The 13,485-nt window shown below is 35.9% G+C and overlaps 1 protein-coding gene across 2 annotated transcripts in view; it reads right to left on the bottom strand.

The window, feature by feature from the left end:
- Window positions 1-13,485, bottom strand: part of LOC127837304 (fibrinogen-like protein 1) — a 41,669-nt gene that overhangs the window by 19,627 nt on the left and 8,557 nt on the right. The window lies entirely within an intron of this gene.

Raw genomic sequence — 13,485 nt, 5'->3', positions numbered from 1 at the left:
TCCATCACGTGATACAACGGTAAAATTTGTTTAACCCAAAGTATCTAAACAATAAATTCTAACTAGAAAAGGGAGGACGCTATACTCGTTTCTACCTGATATTTCTATTTAGCTTTACGATATGTTTATGTCTGAAGAAAATTTTGATATTCGTAGTTTCATAGAAAGATAGGTGCGCGTTTCAAAGCTTAATTCATATTCAGGGATAATTTTCTGAACACAATCTTAGCAGAACATGTCTTTGGGAGAAATCCAATATGATAACAGGAAAATGTATGACACGTTTACTTATTATTATATATTAATTGACGCAAATTAGTTGCTGATTTGTGGCATACCTATTAATGCAGTGAAAATAAAAACGCTTCTTTGGTTGGTCATAGTATATCAAACAGTTTGTTTATATTTGGATATTATTTTTCGTTTCTGAAATATAGCTTCCTATACATTATTCCTAAAATCAAAGCGCCGACAATAGAAACCTTGTTGAAAACGCATTCCCAAAGCTATTAGCACGTTGGCAACGCAGTCAAATTGGTTTGGAGTACACACATCACGATGTAATGGCTATCTGTTGACATAACCAAGTGCAAACATGTGTGTTCTATCCAGCAAAACACTTCCAGTAAATTCACTATTACTGCAATGAACTGCTGACCATTTTCTGAAAAGTGATGCCAACGAATATGATGTATATTAGCAGTTATTATTGTCATGGCGAATAAGTGTACATTTCCGGTACCTCGGTCCGATTTCTTACCACACACCTTAAGTATGGCCTTTTACTTGGTTTTGTATGTTGTGCTCTAGGAGGACATTGGCACAGGCACTCGACATTAGTTGCTACCACCCCAACTCACCCGATCCCCACACCCCTCCCAAACTGATATCCCGCTCCCAAAAAAATATTTAAGTTAAAAAATCGACTAACTCTTTTGTTGTGACCTTTGCACATCAAATGTACAAATTAGAGTGTTTTGGCAGGGGTAGCAGCTCGGGAAAGAGGAAAAGCAGGGGGGGGGGGGGGGGGGGGTAGCAACTAAAGCCGCGTGCTTGTGGACATTATAAGATAAACACGGTGCAAAGGTGAATCTCAGACCTTGAAATATGAGATGCCAAGATCAATCAAGTGGTTGATTTTTACATTGACACTTATATATGAAACGCGGCATGCGAAAATTGGTCTTATTCCATACGCGGTTATATTCTCATACATAAAAAAAAGATAACCTATTACTTCACAGTTGTTGCAGGAAAATACAAACAAATACCAGAGACAATTACGTTATCTTTTTTTATGTTGATTCGCGACCTATTTACCCAGAAACCGTGAGAATTCCTCGCGATGTGTAACCCAAATTCGTATACCAAAACTAGTAACCACCGTAGTTTAGCCTACCGTTGAGTTCCACAGAGTACATGTGTCAGCCATGTTTTATGTTGTAAACGGATGCAAATTGTTATTTGCATGATAGCTAATTGAGCAATTTAAGTCAGTTTCTGCAAATATGTTTCGAGATAATTTCGAGATACTATCACTTAAAGTCGTGCCACCTGTCAAAATGTGCGCGTTAATGTTTATTCTATACCAGCTGCTTTCAACAGGCGAATGATGCCCGCACATAGCAGGACGACACGCATTACTTCGTTGCAAAAATGCGTAAAATAATTTTCAAGGGCAGATCATTTTGAAATATAAAAAAAGATAAAAACTAGTATTTATCTCACCATTCACCGTTTTAAAAATGTGTAGCGCACGATAAAATTTATTATTTCAAGCGATGGTTTAATCATTTTTCCGTTTCGATGAAGTATTACACCACGGTGTATGCATGTCTGTGCATTTTGTCGCGTGTATTTGACATCTACTTTACTTCTACGCTTTTACATATATTATTGCATTCGCACATTATTTAACTAATAAGCTAGTCCACTCTTTGCACTGAATAACCAGCATAAACAGATCAACTACCATGACTAGCTACTTCAGAACGCGCAATAAGAACAGCAAGTTTATGTTGATATCTGGAAAACTTGTAGTTCATTTTCCTTATATCAGTGTTAATGTGTATTTTTATCAGCAAACAATCGCTAAATGAGTGTGTTTTTTCTGATATTCGTCTTGTACGACGACCATTTTTCTTTAAAAGTAAGGATTGCGCATACAATATAAAATATACAAATGTAACAATATGCATGTGGTTTACAACTTTACAAAGCTAAGTGGGGCAATGTAAAGTGTATTTGGTGATAGAATACGCCATCAGAGCATTTAGATAAATCACCAGACTTATCCACAACACTGAATATGATTAGAAATGTTCTAATAGTAGCCTCGACCAATCAGATTGATCTGAAATGAAACCATTAGAACGATTGATCATAATAATTATTTGTTTCTTGGCGGTTGTAGTAAAACGATAACAGTACGTGAACCTTGAAAACTAACGCGCATGTTATTCTCCCGCATATGTGTTCTCGAGGTAAACATTTGAACGTATCATCTTGCTGGCAAATTGATAATAAATAATATCATAAGGGCATAGGAGTAATAGCAAACACGTTCGTTATAATTCATTCTTTTTTATCACATATCGATAGCACCAAATTCAGGTTCACTCAACACCCATATTATTGCTTTGTTTTACCAAACATGTAAAGATTGTTTTACTTTATGGTATCCATCCTTTTAAATAAAATAACATTATGTTCCGTACGAATAAATAATTATTCAATGATTACTAATTCATGCTCAAACGGAACGCTAAGGAAGACAGCGGGTTTAATGAGAATTTAATTTAATGACCGCCAAAGTTCCTGCAAACTGTTTGCTTCGAATTTTTATTCAAGACGTTGTTTCGTTATTCGATGCAGACGATCGAATAGGTAAACATTAAAAATCTCGCAATTACTCTTCTCTCCTATTATAAACAAATTGCATAAACAGTTTATATTTCCCTTGGGACATTATATGCAGGTGTTTACGCTCGGTACTGTTTTGCACTGAGCTCGAACGTTTTCCAGAAGTTCCGCCTACACATCGGAGACGATGTTCTCATTGCTCATTCCTTATTACCAAGAACAATTTTACTTAGAAAGCCACTTTGATAAACCATTCATGCATGGGATTATACAGGATAAGTCGAGAGAAAATCAACGAGGGCAAGGCATGCATACTGAACTATAACTTGTGTGAGTCCTGCGACCATACTTACGCAACATCCCATTTCCTAAATTACACTTATTTTAAATTATAATGATATAATAATACAATATAACGACCTAAAAATGTATTCATATACACTGTATGAATACTCTTCTTCGTTGATGCTGCATGAAACCATACTATTGGTTGCTAACATCTTTTTGAATATAGGTTTACATGTCAAATTACTGACACGCGTACACGTTTTACCAACATATTACCCTAATTATGGAACCAGTTTATATAAAATTTCATAAGTAAGATCTATTTTGAAAATGCAAAGTTCGCTACTACACTAAACATGGTCTGCAAACAAGTTATAACAGATTTAGGGATAAAAAAATGTTATGGCAAGTCAATGAAGCCTGTCAAAGCTGCACATATTAGTACGATGACAGATTTGCCGAAAACGTAATTGCTTTCTGGAATATTCACTGATGAAACTACAAACGAAAAAACAAATGCTGCGGAAGCAGGTGTTCTGTGGCGCAGCGTGGAAAATGGCGAAGATGATTATTCAGTGTTAGAGAATTCGCTTTCTCATACTCAATGTCACGTAACGTTATCACGAACAACGCAGGTTGTTATTTGTATACAAATAGTCAAATTAGCTGATAATGATTACGTGCTCAGTGCAACTGATGGTTTAAATAGAAAAAAAGGTAATTTTCCGACCATGGTCTTAACAACGTGAATATATGGATTCATTGCGATTACGATAAGCAAGAATGTCGTTTAATTGTTAAATCCAGTACCAGCATGAGAAAGTATAACACTGATTTGTATTCCATAAAAAAATTATTAAAGAACAACCAACAAAACCAAGAGCTGTGTTTGTGAGACACATATGCTACCTACTGCAATTTGAAGCCATATATTTAACCTTTGACCTTGAAGGATGACCTTGACCTTTCACCACTCAAAATCTGCAGCTCCATGAGATGCACATGCATGCCAAATATTAAGTTGCTATCTTCAATATTGCACAAGTTATGACCAATGTTAAAGTTTTGGGACAGACGCACAGACACACACATACAATGGCAGACAGACAGACAGACAGGCCAAAAACAATATACCCCGATCATTCGATCCGGAGGCATAAAACCACATTTTTCAAACATAATTATACAACATTAACTTGACACAATTCTTTGAGAACAATCGATCACGTAATATGCATGTTTTTTCTTCTTTAGCTGCCTGCTTTTAAGAGTATTTCGCCCGTAAGTGACTACTTTGCACATTCTTTGTTCGATGGCATTTTAATAGGCAATGTGTCTGGTTGCAGATAAGATGATCGTTTTTCAACCAGTGGCATCTTTGATGAAAGATATTGATACTTGCTTACATATTGCAAACAACCTAACTTGCCCGGACTTTAGGGAGATAAAACATGATTCAGAATACTTACAGCTGATACCATAACAACGACATCTTTTTATGACTGTTTGGAGATTTTTTTTGCTACCGTTCATTTCTCAGCTGTAAAGTTTCATGTATTAAGCAAATAATTCCATGCACTATAGATACTCTTGAATAATCGTGTCTGCATTTCATAAACCGTGTTAGATTTTGGTATTGCCACTCGAGGTAATTATACACATACTAGACGTGCGTGAGAAACATCACATTCTTCATAAGGCATTAAGTACTTAGGTACATTAATAAGTAAACACTATGAAACAAAGCCGTCTTGCTGACGTCTTGCACCATGTACACGTCAACATTGTATTCAATGAACACTAATGCAACAAGTGGTTCAGTAATGGTTAACAATGCCCCCAAATAGTATTCCTCTTAAATCCAACTTCCGGTTGAGGTAGTGAAGTCAAGTTTGCATTAGAATGTACAAGTAAGTGATTCTTTTACTTGTACTTTAATATCCATAACTCGTTCTCACACTTTCACTTCTCATGACCTTGCCAAATAGCACTTGCTTGTCAAGAACTAACAAAGACACGACCTCAGATCATGTCTAAACAATTGGTCATTTAAAGCATTTCGAAATAAATTCTAGTTCTACTTATTTATTTTTTTATTTCGAGTACCAGAAATGAGCATTACATTCATCATTGATGATAAATGATGTGCCTAAGGTCAGTTGGTTCAGGAAGTGATAAACCGGTTTTTGTGGAGTTGAGCATATTGCTTACACGCCAAATAAACACGATGAGCGTTTATACATTTTTGATTGATTTGTTGTTTATAGTATTTTTACAATATGAGGGAGATGCTTTTATACATTATCATCGTGACAGTTGATTGACACATTAGTATGAGATGTAATCTTTTTTCTTGTAATTACTCTCGTTGGGCCATTAAAACGGGGCATCTTTTTGTACATTTTCTCTAACGTAAAATCTTATGTAAATTGATATAAAAGCATACATGTTTCTGTAATTTGTTGGTACAAAAGGTACCAAGATTGATTCCTTCGATGCAGCAAACATTGGAATAAGGGTTGATATTTGTGTCAAAGATGAATATTTCCTGCCATTAAACAACATCACACTGTCATTTAGAAAATGGAGAGTGGTAAGTAGGCATGCCAAACATGTGTACTCCATACATCAAATGAATGCATATACAACCATGCTGCTGCTACCAGGTATGCCTCCATTCATCTAGTAGAAAGTATTAACCATTTGCATGCTGGGAAATTTGTCTTCTGCTAAAATGTCGTCTGCTGAATTTGTAAAATAAGCATTTTCTTCATTTTTTTTCAAAGAATACTATCAGAATAGCAAACAGTTTGGATCCAGATGAGACGCCACGTTCTGTGGCGTCTCATCTGGATCCAAACTGTTTGCAAAGGCCTTTAATTCGGTTCCCGCACTGAAAGGGTAAACAGTTATCTGTCTCAGCTACCGACTGCTAACCCCAACTTCAAGTTTACACTAGTTTCAATTCGAATACGCTCGTTATAGAATTTGCTTATTCCATACTTATTCATGGTCGATGTCAAAAACCGTACCACGTCATTAAAATACAAGAGTTCATTTTAAGGTTATTCATTTAAATGCCGTGGTTATACATGTCCGAAAATAAGGACATCGTTGATGAAGTGTGAATGGTATCCAACAAGTGTCAACGAAATGCATACCCTGCACACCATGATTGAAATGTCAAGGAATTTCCACCAATTCAGTGCATTGCCAAACGAACTCTAGATACTTGTGGAGAGATAGTTACAACCCACTCTGCCTACAGGTTAATTATAGGAAGAAATACCTTCGCAGTAACATACTTGCTAAAAGCATTTACTTTTTTGCTATCAGCAGATTGATAAACGCTCATGTGTTTATGAGTAGGAGTCTGGCAGTCTCAGAGAGGTTTTGCTCATGATAACTTATTCCGTTATGGTAAAAATGGAAATATTAATATGTCTGTTCTTATGACAAGTATTCATTAGAACAAAAACAGGAAATGTTTTTCTGATATTTCCTTTTTCTTGTGGATTCTTTGCTATGCGAAATTCGTGATTATTTAATCTGAAACCCAAAACAGCACAGATTAATTTATAAATAGCACAGATTAATTTATATTGTATAACATTTTAAAAAGCAAAGTTATAAAAGTTATAAAAGGAACAATGGACATTCAGTATTTAATTACAAGTTCTGTGTTTACGAACATGCTTGTTTCATTAAATCATTTTACATAAGTGGTAAAACAATTCAGTTGAAACGTTATACACACATTACCCTTTAGAAACGCCACAGTATTTTCTGAGTATGTTACTAGTATGTTAACCCATTTATGCGTAGCGTCCTGAAAAAAGGACATTGCAAACAGCGTAGACCCAGATGAGACGCCGCATAATGCGGCGTCTCATCTGGGTCTGCGCTGTTTGCTTATACGAATTTCTTTATGAAATATTCTAAATATAGAAATAAATATACTTGACACCCCTAATTTTGGAAATAAATTGATCCAATTTAGAAGGATGGGAGAGTCCACTGGGCATCAATGGGTTAATAGGTAACCTTAAACGCTCTTTTGTTATGTATAAACCATTCCCGTTTTATAAAATATTATGCATTGACTCTTAATGTATTCACAATAATGTAAATTTTAAAGAAAGTATAAGAAGCTTACATTGGTAATTCATCATAATAAGGTCAATATTACTTATATTATATTATATATTATATACAATATTACAAAATATGCTTTTTTGCTCCTTTTATGTCCCATGTACATGTACAGTTCAAAGCACTCTCAATACAAAAACTGCAAACTGCTCAGTTGAAATGTAACGTGGTAATATAAAACAAGAACACATATGTGTCTACTTAAATTTTCATTCAGCATTTGTTTTCAGCGACTATTACTATAACGTCTTCCTCTATGCTACGAAGTGCATATGCAGAGTGCACATTTCTTTTATCATTTTATGCTGTTTGTCATATTCTTTAATATACAAGAAGTTTACAAAAAGTATTTAACTTCCTTTTTGGGATTTAATGCAATCGCCTCATGATCACAAATATCCTCACCAAATCTCCTGAAATATTAATCTCCAGATTCATAAAAACAATAAATATGAATCATTAAGATCTCCCCAGACAGGTTTTACCACGTGGTGCCATCTGTAAATACTGTTGATGCTCAAATCTTATTCTCAGACACTTGAAACTGCATCCGATGTATTTCAGGCTTTCGCTATTCCAGATATAGACATTATTTATAAATAATGGTTCAATGAATATACAATATTGATTACGTGGTCGTAACGTAACTTTAGTTTAAGTGGTATATGCATTTAGAATAACTTGTCTTCTAATGTCAGTGTTTTATCATCATACTGGGTGTATATAATTCAATTATGAATTTAAAAAAATCTTATATATTGGTATATGTTTAAGTTATTTATTTACTGTGGTTTAAAGCAAACACTCGTGAAAGGAAAATCGTAAAATATTCAAACACGGCCCTAGTCTTTTGCTGCAAACCCGATTGGACTGTATTCTTATGCATCACTTATGGCATGTCAATATAAAGCTGGTCGATACAGACAGATTTAACATGGTTTCAGTCACAACATTTATGAGAATCGGTATTGAAATTTAGGTTTAAGAGCTTATTTCAAACAAGAGCTGTTTGTAAAACATGCATGCCCTCCATATGGGCTCTCAGTTGTAGTGGCAGCCATTGTGTGAATATGTTTTTTGTCACTGTGAACTTGACCTTTAACCTAGTGACCTGAAAATCAATATGGGTCATCTGCAAGTCATGATCAATGTAATTATGAAGTTTCATGATCCTAGGCCTAATTATTCTAGAGTTATCATCAGGAAACCATTTAACTGTTTCGAGTCACTGTGACCTTGACCTAGTGACCTGAAAATTAATAGGGGTCATCTGCCAGTCATGATCAACAACATATAAAGTTTCCTGATCCTTGGTGTAAGCATTCTCGAGTTATCATCCGGAAACCATTTAACTGTTTCGAGTCACCATGACCTTGACCTAGTGACCTGAACATTAATAGGGGTCATCTGCCAGTCATGATCAATGAACCTATCAAGTTTCATGATCCTTGGTGTAAGCATTCTTGAGTTATCACCCGGAAACCATTTAACTGTTTCGAGTCACCATGACCTTGACCTTTGACCTAGTGACCTGAAAATCAATAGGGGTCATCTGCGAGTCATGATCAATGTACCTATGAAGTTTCATGATCCTAGGTATAAGCGTTCTTGAGTTATCATCCGGAAACCATTTTACTGTTTCGGGTCAACGTGACCTTGACCTTTGACCTAGTGACCTGAAAATCAATAGGGGTCATCTGCGAGTCGTGTACCTATGAAATTTCATGATCCTAGGCCTAAGCGTTCTTGAGTTATCATCCGGAAACCATCTGGTGGACGGACGGACATACGGACGGACGGACCGACATGAGCAAAACAATATACCCCCTCTTCTTCGAAGGGGGCCATAATAATCAAAGGCCCAAATTTGGGTAACAAGCAATGCCAAATTAATTAAGAAGGCTAAGAATGGCCATAGGCAGCATGTATCTTGGTTCTGTACTAAGCTGTATAAGAGCTAGAAGATGCGATACAGTCTAGTCATTACGTACGGACGTAATTCCGGACGACCTAACTTAAAAATCGAGATCCGCCCTCAGCACTAAGATGCACAGTTCGTTCAACGCGTGTGTCAGACAAGCCGACTACACAACAAACGCGTGCTAATAGAGCAACCACTTTCTTCTACCGCATGAACCATCAATAAAATATCTAAATGTTAAAACATATATCCGTTAATTATGGGTTCATGTTTTAACGCTAAACGGGACAATGATGAGCATTGTCTATGAAACAGTTGTTTAACTGATGTTGCAACTGATTCGAGTTCTAAACCAGCGTTTGTACAAACAAAAATAACAGCTTCGTGTATTGGGACTTGGATAAAACATTGATCTTAACTGATTCGTGTTCGATCCTTGTCTATGTGAAGGATATATTTGCCACTAAATCAAAGGAACCAACAGGTGTGGCGTGTTCTGTACTAAGAAGAAACGCCTCCAATCTCGAAACTTTTGGTATTGAAGATCATGAGAGCTCACGATTAACAGGAAGTTATATTGAAGAAATAACATTTGTAACTGCCAGCACTGATGAAGTCTGTATGTTTGTATCATATGTTTTGGGTAGAGTAATTATATTACGATTCATGCGCTGATGTTTTTAATTGCATTGTACCGTTATATATATTTTCTAGTCCATATAAACGGACTCCCACAGCCTTTGATAAGTTTTGCTGTGACGGCCCTTTGGATTATAACTTTTAAAGCTGAGGGTTGAATGATTGCTACTTATATATGATTTGCGTTCTGACAAAACTGGGCATAATGCATGTGCGTAAAGTGTCGTCCCAGATTAGCCTGTGCAGTCCGCACAGGCTAATCAGGGACGACACTTTCCTCCAAAATTTGATGTTTGCTAAGATGAGACATTTTTACGAAAGATTTCATGAAAGCGGAAAGTGTCGTCCCTGATTAGCCTATGCGGACTGCACAGGCTAATCTGGAACGGCACTTTACGCACATGCATTATGCCCAGTTTTCTCAGAACACGGCTCCTACCGCTCATATTTTCCAGACCAGAAATGAGTGCGTGATTGTGTCGAAGCGGCTGTTGCTTACAACTAACAGCACTTGACATTGATCATAAATACATCTTATTTTTCAACACTATAGTGTTTGTACAAAAGAGAATCGCACTAGATCATATTATATGTTTAGTTTTCGTCCGCTATGGAGAAAATTGGATGGACAAGTTAAAAGAATGTTGTATTCTTTTTCAACGCTCAACTATTGTATTTGATCTAAAAGAAGTATATCAGTCGGTATTGTCACGTATTGGTAGTTGTTCATACTTGAGAAATGCTTTTGTGCTATCAATATGAAAAGCATTCTATATGTAAAATTTTCTCTCAAATATCGCTTTAAACACAGAATGGTATAGTGCGAACGAGAGTCGTTCATAAGATTATGCACTTTGGTAAACTATTACTTGACTGTTTATCAAATACGCGTCTTCCGTGAATGCAACAACGCTAAGGAGGTTAAAATTTAATGTCAACAACATTTTTGTCTCGAGTGTGCAAATTTCACTTATCTAAAATGCATCCGGTTCATTAGCATGAAATATTTTATACAAGTGTGTGTTCTTTTTCTGTTCGAATCTTTTTGGTATGATTGCTATGACAATGTTTATAAAATAACACATAGCAACATGTGGTTTATGTAACAAGGACCGGAATTTTGAAAGATGTTTATGTTTCTGGAGGCCGAGATTTAAACATGGTCATTAGGTCGGTATAGTGTGTGTGTCGACTTATAGCGCATCTTATAACATACAAAAATTATGCATGATGCGGCGTCTCATCAGGGTCTGCGCTGTTTGCTTCAAGGCATTTCTGTAGAATATTCTAAATATAGAAATAACAATTCTAGACATCCCTAATTTTGGAAATAAATTGATCCTATTTAGAAGGATGGGAGAGTCCACTGGGCATAAATGGGTTACGGTATTAGATCAAAGTTCAAGGGCGGGAATAAAGAATGCGTGAAAATAGTAAAATAAAAATCCCTAAATATAAAACATGTTTTTAACAAGTTAAATAAATACGTGTTAGTTATGCGGTTCAGATCTAGTCTCTTCTAAATGTATATAATGCCAAAAATATTCTAATGTAACGGGTTATTGTGAGACATTATAAATTTAATAATAAAACACAGTTAATTTGCCGTGTATTGCACGTCTTTGTAAAGTCGACATGAATTGAAAACAATCACGGAGCTTACTCATACTGAAGACATTGAATGAGTTGCAATTACTCATCTTATAAATTATCGACGTTGTAACTTAATTGTCCACTTCGAAAAACGATACATCGTAGCACGAAATGGGCAGGAGAAAAGATCAACGTTGTCGTCACCGGTTATTACTCCACGAGGTAAACCTCAACCACAAACATGCGGTTATAGTTGAGTCGCGTCTTAGAAAACTGGCCATAATGCATGTGCGTAAAGTGTCGTCCCAGATTAGTCTGTGCAGTCCGGACAGGCTAATCAGGGAGAACTCTTTCCGCTTTTATGACGTTTTTTGATTAAATGAAGTCTCTTCTTAGCAAAATCCAATTAAGGCGGAAAGTGACGTCCCTGATTAGCCTGTCCGGACTGCACAGGCTAATCTGGGACGACACTTTACGCACATGCATTAAGCCTAGTTTTCTCAGAACGCGGCTCATTTATTTATCCATCGGTATTTAAGTTAATTGACAGAAAGTTATTCAGAAATCGCTGCCATTCCATTTAATTCCAGTGCAGATATCAAGAGATAGAGATGGGTAATTAACCCCTCACGAGTAAGATAATGTAAGATATAACACATTAGCACGGGTCATTACGAACCACTCAACAAATATTTAATAAAAGAAAAATACAGTAATCGCCAGCAAATGACCTCTTACAATGCTCATTTTTAAATCAAAATGTAATAATAATATTGCAATTATTACTAGAATCAAGTGTTTGTAAACGTCAAAACATTTTCTAGCGATTCCTTTGAGGACGTACATATTGTCGATTCCATATTTTTTTATTTTTTTATTTTAATGCCATTCAAATAAATAAGTAAAAAAAAAATAGTTTAAATTGCTATAAACAACAATTTCCTTCATGAAATTAATTCTCTTTTAAAATTTATTGAAATATTTTCGGTGAAAATATAATTTAATTCGACATGCATGTCGAATTAACGAATGTCCCGATATATGCAACTAGACTCAAAATATTGTGGATAGTCATTATGCGAGTTTGAAAAGTGATCAGTCTTGTACAAATCCAATTCAGCTGGAGAATCTCTTTATCCAGACTTTCCCGTAAGATTTTAACCCATTTATGCCTAGTGGACTCTCCCATCCTTCTAAATTGGATCAATTTATTTCCAAAATTAGGGATGTGTAGTATACTTATTTCTATATTTAGAATATTTCCTACAGAAATTCCTTTAAGCAAACAGCGCAGACCCAGATGGGACGCCGCATCATGCGGCGTCTCATCTGGGTCTACGCTGTTTGCAATGTCCTTTTTTTCAGGACGCTAGGCATAAATGGGTTAATCATATTCGGCTCATTTACTTTAGAATTTTCACAGTTCTGTTTATAACAAACATGGAGGAACAGAATCGGAGAACCAAAATGGAGCATAAGTCTGCTTTAAATAAATCTGTTCCTCCCAGCAGAGATTACTGGGAATAATGCATGTGCGTAAAGTGTCGTCCAAGAATAGCCTGTGTAGTCCGCACAGGCTAATCATGGACGACACTTTCCGCCTAAATTGGATTTTTGCTAAGAAGATACTTCATTTAAACAAAAATATATAAACACGGAAAGTGTCGTCCCTGATTAGCCTGTGCGGACTGCACAGGCTAATCTGGGACGACACTTTACGCACATGCATTATGCCCAGTTTTCTCAGAATGCGTCTCATATTAAGGAAAAGGAGGTGCAGGCGCATTTTCTCCTAATAAGTAGGAGAAAGTGGGTAACTGTAAGAAGAATAACGCATATAAAAGTGGCACATATTATATGTTGAAAGTTGATAAGAAGAATTTGAGGAAAGCATCATCATGGTGTTATTTGCTCTATGTCGCATCTATAATTATTAAGCTTTAGAAGGAAGACGTTGAAGTTTTAACGTTTCTAAAAAAACAAGAGAAGTGAATCTTAACGTAGATTTTTCTAAGCGAGTAAAGAGGAAC

Source organism: Dreissena polymorpha, chromosome 1 (genome assembly GCF_020536995.1).
Source record: "Dreissena polymorpha isolate Duluth1 chromosome 1, UMN_Dpol_1.0, whole genome shotgun sequence".
Classification (NCBI taxonomy): domain Eukaryota; kingdom Metazoa; phylum Mollusca; class Bivalvia; order Myida; family Dreissenidae; genus Dreissena; species Dreissena polymorpha.
Note: the sequence above shows the minus strand (reverse complement) of the source record. Positions and strands in the feature narration are given on the sequence as shown.